Source organism: Orcinus orca, chromosome 4 (assembly GCF_937001465.1).
Source record: "Orcinus orca chromosome 4, mOrcOrc1.1, whole genome shotgun sequence".
Taxonomy (NCBI): Eukaryota; Metazoa; Chordata; class Mammalia; order Artiodactyla; family Delphinidae; genus Orcinus; species Orcinus orca.
In genome coordinates this window covers 103,213,463-103,239,094 of record NC_064562.1, presented here as the reverse complement: position 1 = coordinate 103,239,094, position 25,632 = coordinate 103,213,463, and the positions used below count along the sequence as shown (strand labels likewise).

At 39.9% G+C, this 25,632-nt stretch overlaps 1 long non-coding RNA gene across 1 annotated transcript in view; it reads left to right on the top strand.

Annotated features, from left to right (window-relative positions):
- The window catches only part of LOC125964309 (uncharacterized), a 32,732-nt gene extending 8,156 nt beyond the window's left edge, over positions 1–24,576 (top strand). Inside the window, exon 3 of the long non-coding RNA XR_007477215.1 lies at positions 24,482–24,576. This is a non-coding gene — a long non-coding RNA (uncharacterized LOC125964309). The remainder of the gene's footprint in view (positions 1–24,481) is intronic.
- Positions 24,577–25,632: the final 1,056 nt, after the last annotated feature.

Genomic DNA, 25,632 nt, shown 5'->3' with positions numbered 1-25,632 from the left:
CAGGGATCTTCTAGAAGAAGCCAATCTTTGGAAGTTGACAGCTGACTCAAGACCTTCAGAAAAAGCAGATGACCTCAAATAGTAGATAGCTTCCTCCCAAGATATTGAACCAAGATCCCTGCCCTATTCCTGTTTTGGTTTTTATCTGCTTGCTTATTCTCTACCTGGGAGAATTACTGATTCATTGCTCAGGCAGGGTCCCCAGTGGTGAGAATCATACAAAGAGAAAAGACTATAAGAAACTTGTTGCTAACTAAAGCAGAATTTTTCAATGATACCATTTCTGCTCTAGATGGAATACAAATTAGTTGCAATTCATTGGCATGAGTAGTAATGGACAAATGCATTTTTCTAGGTTTCTTATTGGCCAGTCATGGTGGCATCTGTGCCATTGCTAAAATTCTTGCTGTACTTAGATCAATAAAAAATCCAACATAGAAAAGGCTATACATTGTTTTAAGGAAAAAGCTAATTAGCTGTCTTAAGTTGATACTTATGGCCTGTAGGATTTGCTGTCTTGGCCTGAGTTGGATCTATTGGGTTCCTGGTTCTAAAACATCTTAAAAGAACTTTTACTGGTTTTTGTTTTTGTCATAATGGTCATGATGCTGGTCTTTGCATTCTATGTAGAGTCTTAAATTCTTCTGTACACTCGCTCTTTCATCAGATTATTATCATAATAATAAAACAACAAAAAGTTTAAGAAGATCTCACAATAAAATTGACCATGAAGGCAACTGAGCAATCCCTAGGAGGTGAAGATCTGGATCTCTAGCCTTCCCTACATTGGCCAACCTCTTTCAAGTGAGAAAATGACCCAAAAGGGCAGGGTCTGAGGAGCTGACTATACAAAGGAACACTAGCCAGACCATATATGATGATAGAACTCTGACCCAAAACCTTGCAGCAACCAGCCCAGGAAGGCAAACCACAGTCTCTGCAGCAATCATCCTAGAATAGTCAGGACTTGGCCAAGCACCAAAAGCATCCCTTTAATTTGCCTCCACTTCCAAAGCAGGACCGATTCGAAAAAGCTATTCTTCAAACCAGTCACATCAGATACCTCATTTCTAGTTAACCCATCTCTAGCTTCCTCATGCCAACAGCCTACAATTGGAGCATACCTGACGCCTTCTCTTTTTTTTCCATTATAACGCTTTCCCACTGCCCTGCCTGCCTCAATTGCAATTGAGAAGGGCACTTCAGCTCCACAATATTTTTCTCCAAAACTAATAACCCCATTATAACCATTGGAAAATATCAGACAAACCCTAATTGAGGAACATTCTAGGAACTACCTGACCAGTACTCCTCGAAACTGTCCTCATCATGGAAAAAAATAAAATCTGAGAAATTTTCATAGACGGAAGGAAACTAGGGAAGGCATGGTAACTGAATGCAGTGTGGTTTCCTGGATTGAATCCTGGAACAGAAAGAGGACACTGGTGAGAAAACCAGAAAAATCCAAATAACAGTCTGAAGTGTGGTCAACAGTATGTGTCAATATTGGTTTCTTTGTTTTGACAAATGTATTATGGTAATATTAGACATTAACATTAGGAGAAGCTAGGTGAAGGATATACGGGAAACTTTATCCATCTCCGTACCTCTAAAATTGTTCCAAAATTTTAAAATTTATTTTTTTAAAAAATGGACACATTTTCAGGCAAAAACAGAGAGTTTTCAACAAAACATCACTCAAGGAAATGCTAAAGAGTGTCCTCAAGGCGAAAAGAAAAAGTTCCAGATGAGATAGCAAAGATGCAAGAAGGGATAAGGAACAATGAAAATATATGGATGTAAATATATGGGTGAATCTAGGCTAATATTGTCTACATAAAAAACTACAGTAATGTGGTGAGGGATTTAACTATATATAGAATTAAAGTACATGGTTGGCATTTAAGTAGGGAGAAGATAAATAGAGTAAATACAGTTAAAGTGTTCTGAGGGTTTTGTAGTCATAGAGTGGCCCATGAACTTACTAGAAAGCAGAATCTTGGGCCTCTTCCCAGACTTACTAAATCATAATTTTCATTTTAACAAGCTCCCCTGTGATTCACATGCACATTAAAGTTTGGGAAATACTGTTCCAAAGGTGCTTGTATTATCTCAAAAAGAGAGTAAAGCTACCAACTGATATTACATTTTTGCAAATCTAGAATTTATTTTATAATCTCTGGGGTAAGCAATAAAGGAATAGTTTTAAAAAGTGTGTAATTTCCAATCTAACACAGGGGAAAAGTGGGATAACAAAAAATAATCAGTTCAAAATAAGGCAGAAAAGAGTGAAAAAGAAACAGAACAGGTAGGACACATAGAAACCATATTAAATATAAGTGAAGCAAATTATCAGACAATTTTTTTAAACAATTATATGCTTTGTACTGAGAACACATCTAAAACAAAAGACTATACAAAGATTGAAAATGGAAAGTAAAAGAATGGGAAGAAATATAACATGCAAATACTAACAAAAAGAAAGCTGACATAGATTTTTAATATTAGATGAAGTAGACTTTAAGGTAAATGGCATTACTAAACATAAAGAGGAATACTTCATAATGATAAAAGACTCAGTTCACCAGGAAAATATAATAATTCTAAATTTGTACACACCAAATAATATAATTTCAAAATACATAGGTCAAAACTGATAAAAGGAGAAATAGATAAATCTATAGTCATTTTGAGATATTACAGAGCACCTTTTAGGAACTAATAGGTCATATTAACACAAAAAATTAGTAAAGATTAAGAAACACTATATTTAGTAAACTTGACCTAATGGACATTCATAGAGCCCTGTACCCAACAACTGCAGAGCCATACATTCTTTTCAAGGTCACGTGGAACATTTACCAGAATTGACTACATCCTGGGTCATAGAACAAGTCACAACAGATTTCAAAGCAGTAAAAGTCATGCAGAGTACCTCATCTGACACAATGCAACTAAGCTAAGAATCAATAATAAAAACAAGGTTATAATAGAAATTAGAAAGTATTTTGAACTGAATGATAATAAAACTACATATCAAGGCTTATGGGAAGAAGCTAAAACCATGCTTGGGAGAAACATATGACTTTAAAAGCAAAAGAGGGGACTTCCCTGGTGGTCCAGTGGTTAAGACTCTGTTCTCCCAATGCAGGGGGCCCAGGTTCGATCCCTGGTCAAGGAACTAGATTCCGCGTGTGGCAATGAAGATCCCGCATGCCACACTAAAGATCCCGTGTGCCGCAACTAAGACCCGGCACAGCCAAAATAAATAAATAAATATATATATATTTTAAAGCAAAAGGGAGGGGGCATGGAAGGAAAAAAGCATATAGTAGAAAGGAAAAAAAAAAAGCTAAACCTTTCTTAGTTTTTATCTCAAGAATTAGTAAAACAGTAGAAAATAAACTTGAAGAAAATAGAAGGAAAGAAATAATAACAGTAAGACTGGAAATTAAGGAAATAGAAAACAAAGAGAGGATTAGCAAAAGCAATAGTGGTTTCTATGAAAAAACTAAGGATGAGGTGGGAAGCAGGGTCCAGGTCCAAAGACCAGGGAAACTACAAGAATGAAGTGTGAGGGGTCGCAGGGGAAGGTAGATACACAGCAAGTGGCCAGGGAGGGAGAGAAGGAGCCAGATTTTCAACGGGGATTTTGGGGTGAAGTGCTGTACATTCTAGAGGAAACCCCCATCCTCCATCTCCCTATGAAACACTTAGTAAAATAGTCTTTTCTTGTTAATCCATTATGGGATTGGATCTATTTTGGGGATGTCTTGAAGCACTAAATCCTGCTCTTAGCGTGGGTGAAGAGTGAAATAAAGGCAGTTCAGAAGCACCTGGTCCCTAGCTCTAATAAGAGCTAACACTGAGCCCATGTGCCAGATGCTGATCTGAGGACTTCACCTGCAATAGCTCATCCAATCTTCCCAGTGCCCCTATGAGGCAGGTATTATTATCCTCACCCCATTTTATAACTGAAAAAGCTAAGACTCAAAGAAGCCAGGTGAGATTGCACCAGTGGTCAAGGGAAATAGGATTCTGACCGTGCTGTCTGGCTCTGGAGACTGTGCTCTTAACAAACCGTCCCCACCCAGTGTCAGAGCCAAGAGGCACTGCATGGTCCATGCTTTAGATAGGTAAATATGCAGCCTCAAAGATCTATCCAATGGGATGTGGATGGAGTAACAAAAATATTGCCAGAAGGGGAGAGAGGACAGGTTGCCAAAAGCATATGATTAAGTCTTAAAGCCATTAAACCTTATGGGCAGAAAAGACTCCACCATATTGGTATCAGGAGTCCTTGATGCTGAGCCCTGATAGCATCTGAAGACCCAGAAGGCACCATAGACTCTTCCACTCCACCACCACTCACAGTTCATCTATCAACAATCTTTTCATGCTTCACCTCAGCCCTTTCTCTCCATCTTCCTTCTGCCACCTATGCCAGGCATCTCATTAACCTTAGACAACGGCAAATACAATCCAGACTCCTTACCTTGACCTGTAAGGCCCCACAAAGTCTAGTCCCCACTAACATCAAGTGATATCTCTCCCCTCTAGCCCACTGACCTCCTTGCAGACCCTGGAACACACGAAATTTTTCCTTTACAACCTCAGGACCTACCCACATACTGTGCCTGCTGCCTTAAATGATCTTCCCCTCTACCATTTGTATGGCTAGCTCCTACTTTTCCTTCAGTGTAAATGTCACCTCTTCTGAGAAACCTTCCCGGATCACCATATCTAAGTAAGAACCTAGTTTGAAGTAAATTCTCTATATATTCACTTAAAATTCTTTAATGAGTTGATTGCTTGGGTAATGTCTGGAATGGAAGCTTCTGGAAGACAGGAACCATGACTATTCACCTACTCTTCCAGCACTTAGCATGGTGTCTGACACGTAGTAAGCATTCACAAACATTTTTGAATGAATAAATGATAAAAATGGGTCCCAAAGATTGCTTATCATTTGGTGGTTGCTGAATGAACCCAGATATGAAGAGAGAGGAGAGAGCAGGGACCAGAGATGAGCAGGTGACACCTCATGTGATGAGGGTATTTCAGATTAAGGAGATACTTTCCAAAGGCAAATGCAAATAGGCAAATAATGACCACATCACTTTGTCATTCCACTCACATGTGTTCTAAAAATGTTTAGGGTGGGGGAAATGACAAGTCTCACGAAGCATGGCAGGATCTGGTGGTTGTCAACCTCATTAACGAGACCTCTTAAGCAATTTGAAGCAAAATAACTTCCACACCAATGTCAAGCTTCATAGAGCAGTTGGAAGGAGGAAGTGAGGGAGTAGTAGAATCAGTAACTAGGTTGCTCAGAAAAGTCTCCTGTGATTAGAAAAAGAAAAAAATGTAGTAATTACATTTTGCTAAGACTCAGAATTCAGAGATCCTGGTCTCACCTTCATCTCTATTTCAGATGGAGAAAGATGAAATAAAAGTAGATGTGGATGTAGCAGAAGGTAATTGAAGACCTTCTCTGGGATGAGTAAAGCAATTCTCTCTCCAGAGGGAGGAGGGATGGGTAGAGAAAGCTTCTTCCAAGCAATAAAACTGCGCCATGGTTACAGTTCCTGCAAAAGCAGGAGCCAAGAGGAAAGCTGTGGGAGACTCGTCAGGAGTCTGTGATCTGGCCCAGAGCCTGGGGCTCGCTGACACTTGAAAGAGAGTAAGGAGAGTTCCAGAGGCCCTTGACTTAGAGTGATGGCGGGTGGGGGAGCAGTGATAAAGGGAAGTGAGTGGCTGGTGGTCAAGTAATGGTGAGGAAGTGGCCTCTGGAATCAGGCAGATGGAGTTCAGAGCCTGGTTCCTCCTTTTCCTCCAGCATTAATTTGTGCAAATTACCCAATCTCTGTAGACCCCAGCTCCCTCCTCTGTGAAAGGAATCTAATAATAGTGAGGGGAAGGCAATGACAGATGTAAAGGATTCAGCCCAGCGCTGGCACCAAGGGAGCACTCAGCAAATGGGAGACCCTGATCTCTGCTGTTCCAGCTAGTAGTGGCCATGGTAGTGAGGCAGTCACTTGACCCTGGGTGTGGAGAGTACAGCTTCTTTCTCATGGGCCTTACCGGAAGCTGGACAATTACAAAATACATTCTCCAGACTCCCAACTAGCACTCTAGAAACAAACTAAGTTTAGCCAATTAGCTGTACTTGTGTGAGACTTAGAAGATGGAGGGCATTTCCTGCTTTTTTTGACTGTTTCTTGTCACTGGCAAGCAAGGCAGTAGACACATGAAATTTCTGGCGTTTCAGAATCCATTCTTTAGAATGGAATCCATTCTTTAGCCTCCTGGGTGTCCAGAGGCAGTGTGACCTTGATACTAGGAACACAGTCTCAGCTCTGGGTTCTTGACATCAGTAGCCATAGCAATGGCCCCAGAGGTGGTATCTTCCCTGGCAGGTCAGTTCCGCAGTATTCTGGAACGCATTTCTAGAGGCCCAGTCTAGGGGCCACACCCCTAGAACTCCCGATGATTTTGTAAACACCTTATTCTCTATATTAAGTCCCTTCACAGTTAAAATATCTAGAGGCATGTCTGCTTCCTGCACTCAATCCTGACTAGTACACTAGGTGTTTGCATTTCTTTCTTTCACAATCTCAATTGTTATCACATTTTTCATGAGTGAAAAAAAAATGTCTTTAAAGCATCATCCACTTTACCTGGTAATATTATTTTCCCTGAGTTAGTCGCACCTACAGGAAGATTGACCAATTACCCCATCCCTATGTAACTAAGCCTGAGGCATTGTCATCCCCTGGTGACAGCTGCCCAGATTGCTACCGTGATGCTGGAGAGGGAGTAATCAGAGTCAGAAAATCAGAGTAGAGCAGACTTCACATTCCCAAACCAAGAAAGGGGAGCCCGATCCATACTGATGTGCTCATGGAATATTGAAAATGGAGACGCTGACAGAGGAGACTTTCTCCAGTATTGCCCAAGAGAGATGGAGCACTGATGACTCAATATGAGTCTTTCCGTCAGCTTGACAGATTTAGCTTTTTCGCTGAGAATGACTCACCATCCCTCATTGGTGACTGTATTAGTTAAAAATAGCCACTCCCTTTGCAATGGACTCAAATCATTTTCAGAAGAAGGCAGGAAATAAACACACTCTGCAACCCTTTCATCTTAACTAGGTTTCCCTATTGATGAAAGATCACGCTGCCCATCTGACACCTGTGCTGGTGTGGTTGTAACTTCTCTATCTCCCTCAACACTAATGAGTTAGCATTCTAGAGTTTTCTTCAGCTTTCTGTGAGTCTGTAATCATTTTATCAATGATTCAGTTTTACAGAGCCTGAAAACTGTTCTACAGAGAAGTGAGAATAGTTTGTGAACCTATAAATCTGAGTCAAAATCTGAGCTCATCTCTATGAGAAGCCCATTAACCCTGAGACCTTCTTCTACCCCCCAAAGCCCGACTTGCATTCTCAAGTGGACAAACATACACTTTTTGTTCAATTCTTAATTATCTGCATGTGGCATATTCAACACCATTTATTTTCATTCCCTTAGGAGACTAACTGAAAAGGCCAGGCTCTTGAGTTCAAGAGATATGGGTTCAAATCCTGGTCTTTGGCTTCCTGGCTCTGTGATCTTGGACAAGTTACTTTAGTTCTCTGCATTTCATTTTCCTAATTTGTAAAAGGAAGCAATAAGAATACCTACTTTTAACGCAGATGGCCAACAGGCACCTGAAAAGATGTTCAACATCACTGATCATCAGGGAGATGCATATCAGAACCACCATGAGATATCACCTCACACCTATCAGAATGGCTATGGTCCAAAAGAATACAAATAACAAATGTTGGCAAGGATGTAGAGAAAAGGGAACCCTCTTAACTGTTGGTGGGAATGTAAATTGGTACAGCCACTGTGGAAAAAAGTATGGAGGTTTCTCAAAAAAACTAAAAATAGAACTACGATATGACCCAGCATTTCCACTCCTGGATATATATCTGAAAAAAAACAAAAACACTAATTCGAAAAGATACATGCACCCCAATGTACATAGCAGCATTATTTACAATTGCCAAGATATGGAAGCAACCTAAGTGTCCATCAACAGATGAATGGATAAGGAAAATGTGGTGTGTGTGTGTGTGTGTGTGTGTGTGTATGTATACACACACACACACACACACACACACACACACACACAATGGGATACTACTCAGCCATAAAAAAGAATGAAATTTTGCCATTTGCAGCAATATGAATGGACTTGAAATTGAAATTATTTGCTGGATGTCACAGGAATGCAAAGATGAGCAAGCCACAATCAAAACCCTTTAGAAATATCTGATCTAGTAAGGGAGGATGCAACCTGCATGTAGGTAACATAAGAGTCTGAATGAGATGCGCCATATAACTCAAGATCCCATCCAATTTAGACAACAAGCTTAAGTAGGACGTATCATCTGAAAGTGGAACAGGTCTCTGTCCAAAGATAGGTAGAAAGAGTGTTCCAGGAGGAGGGCAGTAAAAGAGTAATAGTGTGGAGATAAAAATAAGCCTGATAGGCCTTTCGCTGGGTAAGGGAGTGGACCTTAAAGGCCAACTTGAACTTGAATAGTCAGATTGTAAAAGCAGCCACAAATGCTTCCCCCTTCAGCATCCACAACTTAGGTAATTCTTTCCCACACTGACACTGAACTTGATCATGCAGCTTGCTTTGACCAGTGGGATGGATGGTAGCAAATGTGATTCAGGTAGAGTCATGAAGAGAGCTTGCACATGTGGGCTGACCCATGCTGCACATGGAAACTTTCTGCTGCCACATGAACAAGCCTGCTTTAGTCATTTGGATGGTGATGAGAAACATGTGGTCCAGTTCTCTCCGTTGCACAAGTCAACAGTCAGCACTGGCAGGGGAACAGCAACCTAGCTCCCTGCAGCTGGCCATAGATCCAAGAGCGAGCCCAGTCAACACCAGCAAGGGAATCACCCAGCTGGGCCCAAGCCAAAGAACTGTGAGCACAGTAATGGTTGTTGTCTTAAGCCACTGCATTTGGCGTGGTTTGTTAAACAGCAAAAGCCTGCTGATAATGGGAGCCATTCAAAGGTGGAGGCAGGTGAGCAAATATGACATGCTATCCAGATAGACATATAGTTAGGAAATTGTAGGCACATCGTAAATATTAGATTAAGCAACATAATTAGTAATGTAAATTTGCTTCACAATAAAAAAGTTGATGAGTGATTTTTGAGTGTGGAAGATAGTAATTCATGATACTCCACACTCTTGCTACTTAAGGTGTTGTCTGTGGACCAGAGGCAGCAGCATTACCTGGAGCTTATTGGAAATACAGAATTTCCTGTGGAGCTAGGCTCCCCACCAAACCTGTTGAATCAGATATGAATTTCAACATCACCCATATGGTGATTCTTTGTCACTATTAAAGTTTGAGAACCACTAGCCTATCCTAAAAATGCAAACTGAAGCCACATTGAGCACTCACCTAGTCTTTCCTATTCTGAAGGTATACTAAAACATCTAAAGATATTTTTATTTCTTTAGATGCTTTAGTATACCTTCCTGGCTGCCTGCTTCCTACTGTAGCTTTAGTTAAAAACAAAACACACACACACAAAACCCCACCTTTATCCTTTGAAGTTGTATCATCAAAAAGCCGTGTGTGGGGGGGCTTCCCTGGTGGCGCAGTGGTTGAGAGTCTGCTTGACGATGCAGGGGACACGGGTTCGTGCCCCGGTCCGGGAGGATCCCACATGCCGCGGAGTGGCTGGGCGCGTGAGCCATGGCCGCTGAGCCTGTGCGTCCGGAGCCTGTGCCCCACAACGGGAGAGACAGCAGCGGTGAGAAGCCCAAGTACCGCAAAAAAAAAAAAAAAAAAAAAAAAAAGCAGCTGTGTGTGTGTGTGTGTGTGTGTTTTCTTGGGAACTTTGAGTAGGGCCCAACAAATAAAATTGCATTCCCTATCCAGGTTTTGAACCAATTAAGAAATAAGACAAAGGATAAGGCAGATAGGGACCAAAATATCCTCTTTATCACTGATAAAGTCCAGGTTAGAGACACTGCCAAATGGGCTTCCCCTACAGCATCCAGAATTAACCAGACTTAACCATAAGGCACGCTGGCCCAGGGCAGGCTCCCCAAAGAGAAGGAAAGGAAGTCCTGGCTGAGGGAAGGTGGGGGCGTGAGTAAGGGGCTGGAGAGAGCCAGGAGAGTTAGCTCCACATGAAAGAAACACTGGGAATGGAGATAGGTATGTGTGTGGAGGTGGTGAGAGAGATGTGTTCTATAAAATGTGGTCATCATAAATGCCTAGAAGTTTCTTAAGAGCTGAATTCTTTAGAAATGATCTTTAATGATGATTGATTGATGGTGCCAAAACTGAGGTGAAAGAAAAGCAATGTGGATTTGGGGAGAACAGGAATTTATTTATGAAGATTGATATTTGACCCAGGAGTGGAGAGAACCATCAATGACTTCTATGTTACCCCATGACATTGAGTTGCCCTAAGACACTATTATTACTATTAATAATGATCATGATAACAATGGTTAAGCTTTTTGAGCTCTTACTGTGTGCCAAGTACTGAACTATAAGAACAATATTTTATTTAAGCCTCATGACAAGCCAATGAGGTTGGTATTTTTATTACCAGTGTTCTCATTTTATGGATGAGGAAATCAGTACTTAGAAAGGTTAGTAACTCACCCAAGGTCATACAACTAGTAAGTGGTAGAGTGAGGATTCAAACCCAGGTCACCAGTTTTATGGTCATCTATATCTATTATTTTCTTTTTATTATTAAAAAGAAATTAAATTTTTATTATTTCTATTCAAGTGTAATACATTTGTGGCATAGTCCCCCCAAATTAGAAAATACAGATTTTAAAAAAGAGAAGAAATTAAGAATCACCGATAATTTTCCAGAGAAGGAGAACCACTATTAAAATTGTTGTATATACCCATCCTGTCTCTCTTCTGTGCACATATTTGCTATTTTTGTTGATGTTTTACAAAAGAGGAAATATGTAGGTTTCATTCCCTGCTTTTCATACTTAACAATGCATTATAAACATTTTCCATGTAGTTCTAAGTCATGTTTTCTTCTACAATACTATTTTGAACATCGCATTTTATTCTGTTGTATGAATCCATCATAATGTATTATATTTAACCAATCTCCTATTATAGCTTATTTAGGTTGTTAAAATATTTTCATTATTGTAAACAACTCTGTGATGAACATTTTCGTGGCATCATCTTTGCATGCATACTTTTTTTAGTCACTAGTTTTGTTTATCCCAAAGCCATTTCTTCTCCCAGTTTTTCCTCCTAAGGAAACCTCCATTTTTAGAAGTTAGAAGAGAGATGTCCTTTGATCTAGACAAACTTTCCTCAGCCCCTGTTGCAGTTGAGTGTGGCCATGTGACTGAGTTCTAGCCAATGGGATGTAAGTGAAAGTGATCAGACTGTTTCCTAGTCAAATCTCGAAGAAGTAGCTGTGCTTCTCCCATTCTCTCTGTACCCATCTCTAGAGAGGTGCAACTGCAACTATGCACAGCCCTAGAGAGTGGCTGTATTATTTAGGGTGCTCCAGAGAAACAGAACTAATAGGATATAGAAAGAAAGAGATTTATTATCAGGAATTGGCTCACATGATTATGGGAGCTAAAAATCCTGAGATCTGCAGATGGCAAGCTGGAGATCCAGGGGAACCAGTAGTACAGTTCTAGTCCAAGTGCAAAGGCCTAAGAACCAGGAGAGCCAATGGTGTAAATTTCAGTCCACATCTGAGTCCAGAGACAGGAGAAAACCGATGTCCCGGCTCAAAGAGAGTCAGGCAGAGAGAAGGAATTCTTTCTTATTTATTTTGTTCAGTCCTTCAACAGATTGGATAAGACCTGACCACACTGGGGAGGGCAATCTGCTTTGCTCAGTCTCCTGATTCAAATATAATCTCATCCAGAAACACCCTCACAGACACACCCAGAGATAATGTTTAACCAAATCACTAGGCATCCCATGACCCAGTCCAGTTGACACATAAAATTAACCATCAAAGTGGCAAAGTCACAAGATGAAAAGAGTGTGGGTGACTTGATTGCCAACTGGAGGAGAAATACTTGCTATATAGAAGATCTTCCTTGAACTCTTCTTTGGATAAAAAATAAACTTTTATTATATTGGAGCCATTATACAAATATTTCTGCTGTGACATAATAGACATTGCCGAAAAACCACACATTCAGCAAAATTATACATTCAAAATAATGCTTTTAGGAATTAGGATTACAGTCAGACCACTAAAAATTTATGCAGTTTTATAACTAGAGCGCTAACAAAAACAGTCATTGGTACCTTGGGAGACAACTTGGACAGTCCAGGCAGGAAGCTCGGCATGGTTGGAAGTTGCTCCAAGGCTATGAAAATGCTATTAAAAAATAATTGTGTGAAATTATAGGGCTAGAGAACAGATTAGCTATTGCTAGGGGTTAGAGATGGTGGTGGAAGAGGCTAGGCCTGGCTGTGAAGGAGTAGCACAAGAGAACCTTGGGTGATGGAACAGTTCTGTAGCTTAGTTTCGGTAGTAGTTATGCTAATCTACACGTGTGATAAATTTGCTTAGATCTACACACACACACACACACACACACACACACACGCACACACACGGTGTGGGTAAAACTGGTCAAATCTGAAGAAGCTCTAGTTTGTACCAACCACCAGTATCAGTTTCCTGGCTTTGATATCGTACTGCAGATGTCCAAGATGTTACACTTGGGGAAGCTTGGTGCAGGTCATATGGAAGCTCCCTGTGCTTGTTTTTTTTTTTTTTTTTTCAGTTTCCTGCAAATCTACAATTATTTCGAAATCAAAAGTTTAAAAAAATTGGGTAGAAATGATGTCCATGGTTGTAGAAACAATATGGATGGAAAAGGAAGCTCTGAACTGGGGGGTGGGAGGTGAGGAGGTGGCAGAATGGCCACTGCATCTGGGCCACTAGAGGAAGTGCAGTCTGCCCTGAGCAGCGCAGCAGGGAGGATACCTGTCTGGGAAGGAAGCCCAAGATATTGCACTTATTTTCATTTTCTTAACAAATACCTGAAAGAGTTCTTGCCTGTGTATCAGCTATGCTGAGGGCTTTTTCTGTTCCCATGAAAAGTTATAATTCTACTCTCACTATTCAATCTCTTCTTCTTTCAAAGTATGTTAATGTTTTGGATTTGGTTTGCTTTCTATCTTTGTTCTAGATCTACCTAGCCATTTAGAAAGATATATACTTGATTGCAAGTGGGACGTTTTCAACATATAAGCCATAAAATATTTAAGGGACAGGGAGTTTTCTGGGAAGCTTTGAATCATATGAACAGATCTACCCTTTGTAGAGGCGTCCAGGTGTATTTCTGAGAACAGGCTTCTACAGACTGTTGATGTCCCAGTGTGTAAAGGAATACATGAGGCTCAACCAAAACATAGTTGGTGACTGTAAAAGCCCTCAACTCAGAGGTGTTAACCATCAGCGCATAGACATCACCAGAGGCATTTATTTGCTTAAAATGCAGGTTATCTGATTTCCCATTCCCAGAGTTTCTGAATCCTCCTGTCGAGGGATAAGGTCCAGGAATAGGCAATGTAACAAGCACCCCAGGCAGTATGGCTGCTGCCTGTCTGAGGATCTCTCTTTGAAAAACACAGACTTAAAACCTCAACAAGGAGGAGGCTGGCCCACTAGCTTTTAAGTATTTAGCTGAGTTCCTGCTGAAATAGTGCTATTTGGCTGAACAGTGAGCTGTGGAAGAGATGAGTAGAGGCAATGCTTCAAAGACATGCTGTGCAAACTGAAAAGCAAGTTAAAGCACCATGACATTGCTTCCAATAGCCTGGGATTGACAGCAGCTGACAGTTGTGCTGCTACCAGTGTCACCTCTGAATACAAAGAATATTGGGTATTTTGACTTATTTCAGCAGGGATAAAATGTTAGGGAGGAAAATATTCGCTTAACTAGTTTCCTTCTCTGAAGCGTCAGTGTAGAATAATAATGCCTTATATTCATGCATCAGCTTTCTTCAACTTATTTGAAGCCATCACAACATTCCAAGTTCTTTATAGCTTAGAAACACTTCCTTCTTGGGATGTTAGGAGGTGTCCAGTTGAAGTAAAAGTGAATACAAACAGAGGCAGAATGCTGGTTAGCAGATGGTTAAGACATCAAGGAAAATTCTCTGCCCATGGGACACTGTGTTGCATTTGAATTTATAAAAATTATGAGACCTGTTTTTGCCAAACACTGTCTTGAACATTCACTGAAGAACACACTTACACTCTCAGAGACTCTGAGGTCTGTCTGGTTCATTTTTAGAATTTGGGTTTGCAATATTATTGTTATCTCAAGGACCAAGACCATAGTTCACTGATTTTGTATATTCTGCATTTCGTACAGTATCCAATATACAGAAGATATCAGATAATGGTGAAAGAATGAAATATCTCTTTTAGAATGCACTAGCCAAGGGGACTTCAGAATAGAGCGGAAGGAGTGGAGAGAAGCGGTATCTCCTGGCCCCCTCCTTCCTTTTGCTTTGAAATTCATAGTACCTAACAATTTGTTCAGATCCAAAGAGTTAACCAAGCTACATGAGACGGTGGTGGAACTTCGGTAAACCAGAGAGAGCAGTGGAGAGTAAGAACCAACAAGTACCACCCCCCCAAACGCTGGAGATCTTCAACAAATAAGAGTAAGTTCCAAGGCAGGCTGCCCAAATAATAGTGTTTTAATAAATGAAGCAGTAACTGAGTGAATCTCCACCTTTGCAAGTAAAGAAACTAAGGCTCAGAGAGGGAAAGGAACTTGCCCCAAAGGCACAGCCGATCAGTGGCAGAGCTGCAATTTGAGGGTCTGCCTCTGCAGAAGCCCACACAGCTAACTGTTCACACCACCTCAGTCCCTCACTTCTGCTCTGAAGGGAGGACATGATTTTGTTTCATAACAATGGAGTGTAAATGAATTATTCATATTCTGGTGCTTGTTTACCAGATCATCTATACCTCCCATATGAGGCTTGTTTCCTCAAACACCCAAGTCATGACTTCAAGGACACGCTGATTCCCTCAGAAATTACAGATTCAGCCTCCACATTCACAATGGCAGCTTCACTTTCAAAAACAAATCATCACTAACATATTTTACCTCACAGTAAACAGCTTCTAGAGAATACCCCCAGAGAGATGATATGACCAACGATTAAAAACAAAAACCCAATGACTGGGTGCTATTGACCAAATTAAGCCACCTACCTAGTTTCATGAACTTTTTATTTTCTAGTTATATTGAAAAAGTATAACTAATGTGAAGGAGGAAAAAAATAACTTTTTCCTCTATCCTCTTAGGTTAAGTAGCTGGGGCCCTACAAATTACACTGACAAAAGACAGATTAACAGGAGAAAAGATTTATTATTACTTATGCATTTGGAGGTCTTCACTTCACAGAAAAGTGAAGACCCAAAGACATGGATAGGCCTCAGATTTTATATATACCTTTTTAACAAAGAATGATAAATTGTGGAGACATGACAAGAAAAAAGAAAAAGGAGTTTGGGCTAAGGGTGGTAAACTGTGGGAAAGTGACTAGGAAATGTATGGGGAAAACTAATGAAAGATAAGGTTTATTTCAGAAAGGTTGGTTTGCAGACCTATCTCAGTGCTGACCTTCCATCTTCCTCATGACCATAAAATTCCCCTGAGAAAGGGGATTTATAGCAGACCTCACTTCTCAGAAGTGTCTGCTTTTATTCACATGAGATAAGCTCTGAGAAGGCTTCTTTCTCCATCTGTTGATTCTCATTTGCCTCCAGCTCAAAATAATCCTTACGCCAAAATGGCATATTTTGGGGTGGCATATTCTGATCTCCTTCGCTAACATTAACTGATGCCCCAGAGATGTGGTGAGGAATTGCTAGCAATTGTTATGATAATCACCCTGACCTCCTTATCTCTGTAGTTCAGAAATAAGGTCTCAAAGTAAATAAACAGGCGTGTTTGCATCTCAAAGAGGTATTCCCAAAGAGGAGAACACCTGAACTGATGGGCAGGAAAGATACCCAATCTCTCCACAGTTGCACCTCCAGAGATCCTTGTTACTTATGTCCAGCAATCTTAAAACTCAGTTTGGGTGAGATCATAAACGTTCTCCTTCCCTTACTAGATTCAAGCTGCTTTCTCCGATAAGAACTGCATGGGTAGAGTAGAACTTCATTTGCTATTCATTCTCCAAAATTATGCTACCCTCTGTTGTGTAGATAATCAGGAATGTCTAAGGTATTATAGATTAGTTCAGATTAAAATTACTCTCTAGCCCAGGGGTTGGCAAATTACAGCTTGTGGACCAAATCTGGTTCAGCAGTCTGTTTTTGTAAATAAAGCTTTGGAATTTTGGAACCCATTATTATTCTAGCCATGCCCATTATTTATATACTGTCTTATATGCTACAATGGTAGAGTTGAGTAACTCTGACCTGAGATGGTATAGCCTGACAATCCTATGTGTTTTAGATTTGTAAGAGCTAGAGTTTTGGAGAGCAAAAACAGTTTTTAAGCCTTAAGAAGCTAAGAGTCTGGACAATTCAGAAAATAATTTATACATTAGAGCAAAAATGAGGAGGAATACATAAAGATGTAAGGTCAGTTTTTCAGTTGGAAAAGGGATGAAAGTAAAATCGGTGGACGGGACAAGGGAAAGAAAGCAAAGCAACTAGTATTTAGCAGCAGTTTCATCCTTGAAATGGATCTAGTAGCCATTTCTGCCCTCAAGGCCAAGCCTCTGATGCTGACAGTTGTGGGGTAGTGATAGAAGCTACAGATAGGTTCATGTTGGTCTTCAAAATAGAAGGGTTCATACTTGATTTTCTCGTGGAGAAGCTCCTGGTATCTTCATGGCTTTGTAGTATTAAGTTCAAAATGAAAGCCAGGTGTATTTAGGCAAAAGACCTAAGAAAAAACCCTAAATCTCCCACAGCACCGGAGAGCTATTACAGAGTATCTGAAAGTGTCCCATGCCCCTGAGAAAAGTCTGGAATTGCTAAGAGCAGATGGTGGTCATGGAACAGCCTCATAGTCAAGATTAAGAGGATGTAGAGTAACCCACATAGATCCGGAAAAGCATGCAGCAATGATATCACTGATTAAAAAAAGGATAAAAGATGTGATCTGACATGAAAACTTACTAAAAGCAACAAGGAACAAACAACAAGTAACATACAAAGGAACTCCCATAAGGTTAACAGCTGATTTCTCAGCAGAAACTCTACAAGCCAGAAGGGAGTGGCATGATATATTTCAAGTGATGAAAGGGAAGAATCTACAACCAAGATTACTCTAGCCAGCAAGGATCTCATTTAGATTCGAGGGAGAAATCAAAAGCTTTACAGACAAGCAAAAGCTAAGAGAATTCAACACCACCAAACCAGCTCTACAACAAATGCTAAAGGAACTTCTCTAAGTAGGAAACACAAGAGAAGAAAAGGACCTAGGAAAACAAACCCAAAACAATTAAGAAAATGGTAATAGGAACATACATATTGATAATTACCTTAAATGTGAATGGATTAAATGCTCCAACCAAAAGACACAGGCTCACTGAATGGATACAGAAAACAAGACCCATATATATGCTGTCTACAAGAGACCCATTTCAGACCTAGGGACACATAGAGACTGAAAGTGAGGGGATGGAAAAAGATATTCCATGCAAATAGAAATCAAAAGAAAGCTGGAGTAGCAATATTCATATCAGATAAAATAGACTTTAAAATAAACAATGTTAAAAGAGATAAGGAAGGACACTACATAATGATCAAGGGATCAATCCAAGAAGAAGATATAACAATTATATATGCACCAACATAGGAGCACCTCAATACATAAGGCAACTGCTAACAGCTATAAAAGAGGAAATCGACAGTAACACAATAATAGTGGGGGACTTTAACACCTCACTTACACCAATGGACAGATCATCCAGACAGAAAATTAATAAGGAAACACAAGCTTTAAATGACACAATAGACCAGATAGATTTAATTGATATTTATAGGACATTCCATCCAAAAACAGCAGATTACACTTTCTTCTCAAGTGCACACAGAACATTCTCCAGAATAGATCACATCTTGGGTCACAAATCAAGCCTCAGTAAATTTAAGAAAATTGAAATCATATCAAGCATCTTCTCTGGCCACAACACTATGAGCTTAGAAATAAATTACAGGGGAAAAAAACGTAAAAAACACAAACACATGGAGGCTAATCAATACGGTACTAAATTACCAAGAGATCACTGAAGAAATCAAAGAAGAACTCAAAAATACCGAGAGACAGATGACGACGAAAACACGATGATCCAAAACCTATGGGTGCAGCAAAAGCAGTTCTAAGAGGGAAGTTTATAGCGATACAGTCCTACCTCAAGAAACAAGAAAATCTCAAATAAACAATCTAACCTTACACCTAAAGGAACTAGCGAAAGAAGAACAAACAAAACCCAAAGTTAGTAGAAGGAAAGAAATAATAAAGATCAGACCAGAAATAAATGAAATAGAAACAAAGAAAACAATAGGAAAGATCAATAAAACTAAAAGCTGGAAAAAAAAAAAGAAGAATCCGGCTTGATAAGTGAGAAAGAAGCACACACTTAGACATATTATATCCTGTTGAAGTATCTGAACTCTTCAGAGAAAGAAGATAACCTACAAACTTTCAGGCAGAAAGAACACATTATTCACAAAGAAAGAAATCAGGTTGGTGTTCATCTTTTCATCTGTAACATTGATGACTAAAAGATGGTATTATAAAATTATAGAATGTTGTTATAACGGTATGGAACTCCAAGATTTCCATACTCAGCAATGATATCACTGATTAAAAAAAGGATAAAAGATGTGATCTGACATGAATAAAGTAAACCACCCATAAAATCAGCTGAGGAAAGTACTCAAGGAAATACATTAAATGTAATAAGGATGATGTCAAAACAAATATCTTAAGAAAATATCAAGAATACAAGAAATAACAAGCATTGTACCTTATCTATAGTTAAAACTCTGTTAAAGAGACAGAGAATTACAATCTAAGTGTTCCATAGGTTTGTTGAAACAGATGAGACATATTGCAGGGGAAAATTTATAATAGCCTGAAACTGAAATTCTAAACTGTCTCAGAAAAACCCAGCAGCTGAGGGTGAGGGAGCCTGAGGGGGAAGAGACGGTTGTTGATTTTTTAATATAAATTTATTTATTTATTTTTGGCTGCACTGGGTCTTTGTTGCTGAGCACAGGCTTTCTCTAGTTGCGGTGAGCGGGGCCTACTTTTCATTGTGGTGCATGGGCTTCTCATTGCGGTGGCTTCTCTTGCTGTGGAGCACGGGCTCTAGGCATGCGGGCTTCAGTAGTTGTGGCACATGGGCTCAGTAGTTGTGGATTGCGGGCTCTAGAGTGCAGGCTCAGTAGTTGTGGCACATGGGCTTAGTTGTTATTGCAGCATGTGGAGTCTTCCCAGACCAGGGCATGAACCTGTGTCCCCTGCCTTGGCAGGTGGATTCTTAACCACTGCGTCACCAGGGCAGTCTGGAAAGAGAGGTTTAAATAGGCTTTTTAAAAATTCTAGAGGCTTGTAGGAAGTGGGCAGGTAAAATAGTTTATTAGAGTGGCATAAACATTATTTAAATTTTCTATGTTAGTATAAAAATAAAGGTTGCTGGTTAAAGATGGAAAATGAAGCACATAATTTTATTCTGTTCTCTACCAAGTCCTCACTAAAAGCTACAATAAATGGCTTTTTAAAAAAATTGTAAATCCACGAGGACAAAGAGAATAAGAAAGAGAAGACTGAAACCTAATTTTGTGAGCTGAAATGTAGAAAGATGAGTGGTAGTTGATTGCGAGCCCCTGCTATAAACTAATGGAATTGTAAGCATTTGAAGCGTATAGCAGTGAAATGACCCCCCCTTATATCTTTCATGTTTCCTAACAAAGGCATTGTCACATAACAGCTTACTAATAAATTTTTTTAATGAAAAATATAGTTAAAGAGGGAAAAGTAAATACTAGTGGAATTCAAAAGCCTAGAAGAACTTCCAGAAAACCAGGGTCTGGAATGAGGAGGGAGTGCTGTGAAAGTAGAGAAACTTGACCAAGCCGGTAAAAGTAAAGAGAATAGAAGGAATGAGCAATTGAATAATTAATAATTCTAACATGAGGTGACAGGGATGAAACCAAGTGAGATATCATAATGAAGAAAATGATGCAGACCTGGCTTAAGATGGAGCCACCAGTAGAAGGTAACAGTCAAACACATCATGTATGCCCTGTAGGGAATGGCAAGATTTCTTGGAAAACCCATGAGTAACTGAAATTTCCTTTCCAGTATACCTTCTAATCTTATGTTCATTGCTTATTTACAAAAATTGGTCATATAATTGATCAGAAAGACAACCTTAATAAACTCTGAAATATATTGTTTTTATAGATTAATTTCTCTATAAGCTAATAAAATTATAAGTCAACAACAAAATTATGACTAAAAAAACCTTAAACAATTGGGAACTTTTAAACTCTCTTGAAAACAAAACAAAATTAAACACTTCGGTCAAAGAGAAATCAAAACTGAAAAATTACATGGAAATTAACAACAAGGAAAATATATCATATCCAAGCTTATGGGCATAGGTAGTGTTATACTCAAATGGAAATGTATAGCCTTAAATGCTGTCATTATTTTAAAAAATCTGAAAACAAATTAAATATGTGGTCAGTTTTAAGAAACTAGAACGAGAATAAAATAAGGTAGGAGAAGGTAATTAATAAAGATAAAAGCTAAAATTAATAAAATAGAAAATAAAAGACAATAGAAAGTATTCTAAACTTATTTTTGAAAGAACATTAAATGTTAATAAATAAGTTAACTAAATAATTAATTATGAGCAAATCAAATCCAGTTGTATATTGAAAGGATTGTTATACCACTTCCAGGTCAATTTTATTTCAGCATTGCTAGAATGGCTCAACATTATGAAATAATATATCAGTAAAATTTATTGCATCAATTTAAAGAAGAAAACTATATCAACAAATGCCAGCAGAACTGACCAGAGACACCAGACTGTATTCAGCACTCCTCTGGTTTTGAAGCTTATTTATCATACCTAATTCTGTTCTACAAGTGAGTTGACAATTCTTCTAGTGATAATAAGAGCAGAATGCTTGTGACTGCAACCTCCCTCACTTTCCCTTTCCCACCAGGAATATTTCTTATAAAACAATAAGTGCATATTGTTCTAATTTAAATGCTATCTCCTCTAGTTCCTTCATCATAAGTCATCTCAGACATGCAGTGACGCATTCTCCTGCAAATACAAATCACCATATGGGCCCTCTGACTTGTGCACGAGAGACTGTAGAAATCTATAAATGGGGAGAATGCGTATCGCAGTAAACGACACCACCATTCATCCACGTACCCAGGCCAAGAAACTAGTGAGCGCCTTGACTCTCTCCACCCCTATCCCCTCATCCCCTCATCAGTGTCTTAGCTCTGGCTGCCATAGCAATATACCATGGAGTGGGTGGCTTAAACAGAAATTTATTTCTTGCAATCTGGAGCTGGAAATCCAAGATCAGGGTGCCAGCCTGGTTGGTTAGGGTGATAAACCTCTTCCTGGCTTGTGGAAGGCTCACTTCTTGCAGCTTCCTTACACGGTGGTGAGAGCAAGTTCCTCTCATAAGGTTATCAATCCCATCATGGAGGCTGTACCCTCATAACCTCATCTAATCTTAATTACTTCTCAAAGGCCCCACCTCCTAATACCATCACACTGGGGGTGGGGGTGGACGTTAGGGCTTCAACATATGAACTTGGGGAGACATAAACATTCAGTCCATAACAATCAGCAAGTCCTAAAGCTCTGCCTTCAAAATACATCCCCAGATCCAGCTACTTCTCACCACCCTCACAGTGGTCCAAGTCACCATCAATGCTCTCCTAGATCACTGTAGTGCCTCTTCACTGGTCCCCTGCTTCCACTCTTTCCCCAACTGCAGTCAGATTGATCTTTTTAAAACAAAAATCAGATTCTGTTGCTTTTCTGCTCAAACCCTTAAATGCTTCCCCTTGTGCTCAGACACGCTTCTGGACCTCTGATCTCACCCCCTACCGCCTGTCACCTTGCTCACTCCACTCTGCCATCCTGGCCTTCCTGCTGTTTCTCAAAAACCCAATGCTCATTCCCACCTTGAGCCTTTACATTTTAGGTGACTCGGCTGGGAACGCTCTTCTCCCAAATCTTTGCACTGCTGACTTCCTTTGGGTCTCTGCTTTATGTCGCCACCTCAGAAAGGCCTTCCCTGAAGCATCCTATGGCAGCCCCTCCCACCCCAAAACTGTAAGCTTTCACCCTGCTTTGTTTCTCTTCAAGTGTATATCTCTGCCTAATATATTAAATTGTTACTTGTTTTTGTCTGCCTCCCACTAGACAGTTCTCCAGAATGTAGACACTTTTCTTATTCACTGCTCTATTCTTAATGTCTAGAAAGGACTTGGCTCATAATAGGTGCTCAATAAATAATTGTTGGATGAATAAGTGGAGATTTCTCCATGGTCATTTCCATAGATTGCCAATCCTTAGTTAGGTCTCCAATTCTGAGGCTTGAGTGGTATCTCAGGTCACGTTCCCCAGGAAGCAGACTCTGAGATGGAGATGAGCATGCAGGTTGTTTATCAGCACCAGTGGGAGGAAGGGAAGAAAGCAGGATTGGGCAGTGGGAGAAGTCAAGCTGTGATGCGGTCTTAGTAGGAGCTTCAGCCAACCCTACAAGAAGTTCTGAAGACAGATGGACCCTTGGAAGCTTTCCCAAGGGGACAAGGCAGTCCTCTTAGCTGATGCCATCTCAACAGCTGAGGATTTAGTCATCCACTTCTGAGTGGCACAGCAAAACATCTTCCACAGATGGGAGGACATGTGGTTTAATCATGGTAATGCCAAGGAAGTCTATGACTCTTTACCTAGAGACCTCATAATGTGGCATCTGATTCCTTGGCGATGTTACAGCCCTCCAGGGACTGGTTCATGGTCTGCCAAATCCAAAACCCTGATGGTGTGAGCACATAGAAAATGGACCTGTCTCAGAGGTGCACTCACATTAACTCAGGTTCACAGATAGCAGTGCATACAACTGGATGACAATATATTTTACGACTGACATAACTTCCACTAAAACTGCAGGTGTCAGCAAGACTTGTCCCTTCTTTCCAGAGCCACCTATATACAGCTTCCCAGGCTGCATAGTGCAGAACCCTAGGGGCTGCCATTCATGCGGACTGCAGTGAGACTGGTGCAACCTCCACTCCCACAGCTGTGCAGTGCACCGGCCCTGAATAACCAATAGGTTGGTTGTTAAACATGGAACCAGGTGAGGAGAGTCAGGTAGGGAGACTTTAGAAGTGGCCCTCCGATAACAAGGGAGGGGAGAATGCAGTGAGGAGACAGTCCTCCTCACTGCAAAGATAGTCTTGCCAATAGAACCACAGTATTACACGAAGTCTGTTGGCCAAGGTTCCATCCCAGGTGTAGCTTTTGAATGAGACCTCCCTTTAATCACGTTTATAACCAAGAGAAGAGGGTGCACTCCACAGGCGAATTCATTGCCTCTCTGCATATAATACAGTTTAAATAACGAAATACTGGCTAACTAAATAACTAAAAGAAGCTAAAGCTTATTTTAGAATATTGTTCCAATAGGGTTTAAAAAATATTTTTGTATTTTTCAAAATGCAACAACAAATATGTCAATATATACTATATTCCTTATGGTCCTTGGTATGTAAAACTCTTCTGTGCTAATTTAGGTAATTAGGAGATACAAAAAGTTTGCATTTGGTTTATGAATGAAAACTCTAGTTGAGTAATCAAACAGACCAGTTCAAGTCCCATCTCTGTCACTTAGCAGCTTTGTATCTGGGGCAAGTTACTTGGTCCTCTAAGCCTCAGTTTCCTTATCTACAAAATGTCAATAATAACAATCAATAACAACTAATTCAGAGCGTAGCTTTGAATATAAAATCAAATTACATGACACAATGCATATAGAACGACACAACATCTAGTACTTATGTTCAAAAATGTTAAATATTATTGAGTAGAATCAGGCAAATTTTTTCTGTAAAGGGCCAGATAGTAAATACTTTTTGGCTTTGAGGGCCATTATGTCTCTGATCCAACTATTCAGCTCCATTAGTGTACTGCAAAAGTAGCCACAATAAATATAAATGAATGGGCATGGCTATGTTCCAATAAAATTTTGTCTACAAAAACAGGCAGTGGACTAGATTTGGCCTAAGACCATAGTTTGCCAACCCCTGGACTGGATAAACTGATTCATTTCATGGCACAATAGTAATATCTATGCAATACTTTTTCTATCCCCTTTGTTGCAGACTCTTGAATTGATACTCAGTGATTCCAAGAGAATCTGCCTCTCCTTGCTTCTTCCTTAATGAACATGAAATACCAACAGCTCTAAGGGGGAAAAAAAGGCTTCTAACCCTACTCATTCAACTCAGGCCTTCAAAGCCCAAGAGGAAAATAAAGTTGCCAATTGTCCTTGCTGGGCTCAACATATCCAATGTATTTGAATGGCCATTTTACATTTTCAAAAGTGCTAACAGATACCACATAATTAAGTGTATTAGCCGTGATATCACATGTTATTCTGCATTTTGTGTTGTTACCTCCGAGCTCTGCCAATTGTGGATCTTAGCAACCAGTGGGTGGTGGCATCTCCATTTCATATTAATACTGAATACTCACCTAGTCGCAGCCCCTTACTTTAGGAAATAAGACCCCTCTCAGGCATTTCAAAATAGTTATTTGTAATTTATAATTACAAAATAATCATTTAGCCTCTTAGAATTCCATCCAGATCGCATTTATAAATGTATTTAAATTAGTCTATTAGTAGATTGAATTGTGCATCCCCCCCCCAAAAAAAAAAGTTTTCTCCACACCCTAATCTCTGCAACCTATGAATGTGACCTTATTCGGAAAAAGAGTCTTTGCTGATGTAATTAAGTATCACAAGATGAGATCGTCATGGATTATCTGGGGAATTACCTAAAACCATTGCCAAGTATCCTTAGAAGAGACGGAAGAGGAGAGGACACAGGGAGAAGAGATGGCCATGTGAAGATGGAGGCCGAGATTAGAGTGATGCAGCCCTGTGCCAAGGAAAGCCTGGAGCCACCAGAAGATGGAAGAGGCGGGGAGAGATCCTCCCCCAGAGCCTTCAGAGGGAGCGCAGCTTGCCAACATGTTGCTTTTGGACTTCTGGCCTCCAGAACGGTGAGAGAATAAATTTCTGTTGTTTTCAGCCACCAAGTTAGTGGGGATTTGTTATGGTATCCCTAGGAAACTAACACACAGTCCAAAAAAATCAAGTGGAGTCAAAAGCAAGGCAGATTGTTTAACAAAATCATGACATTTCAAACTCAGCTACTTAACTAAAATATTCAGCCTACTAAACTATAGATCTTCTATGCATATATCACTTTGAACATGGATGTTCTTATCATTTGTGAGATAGAATTAT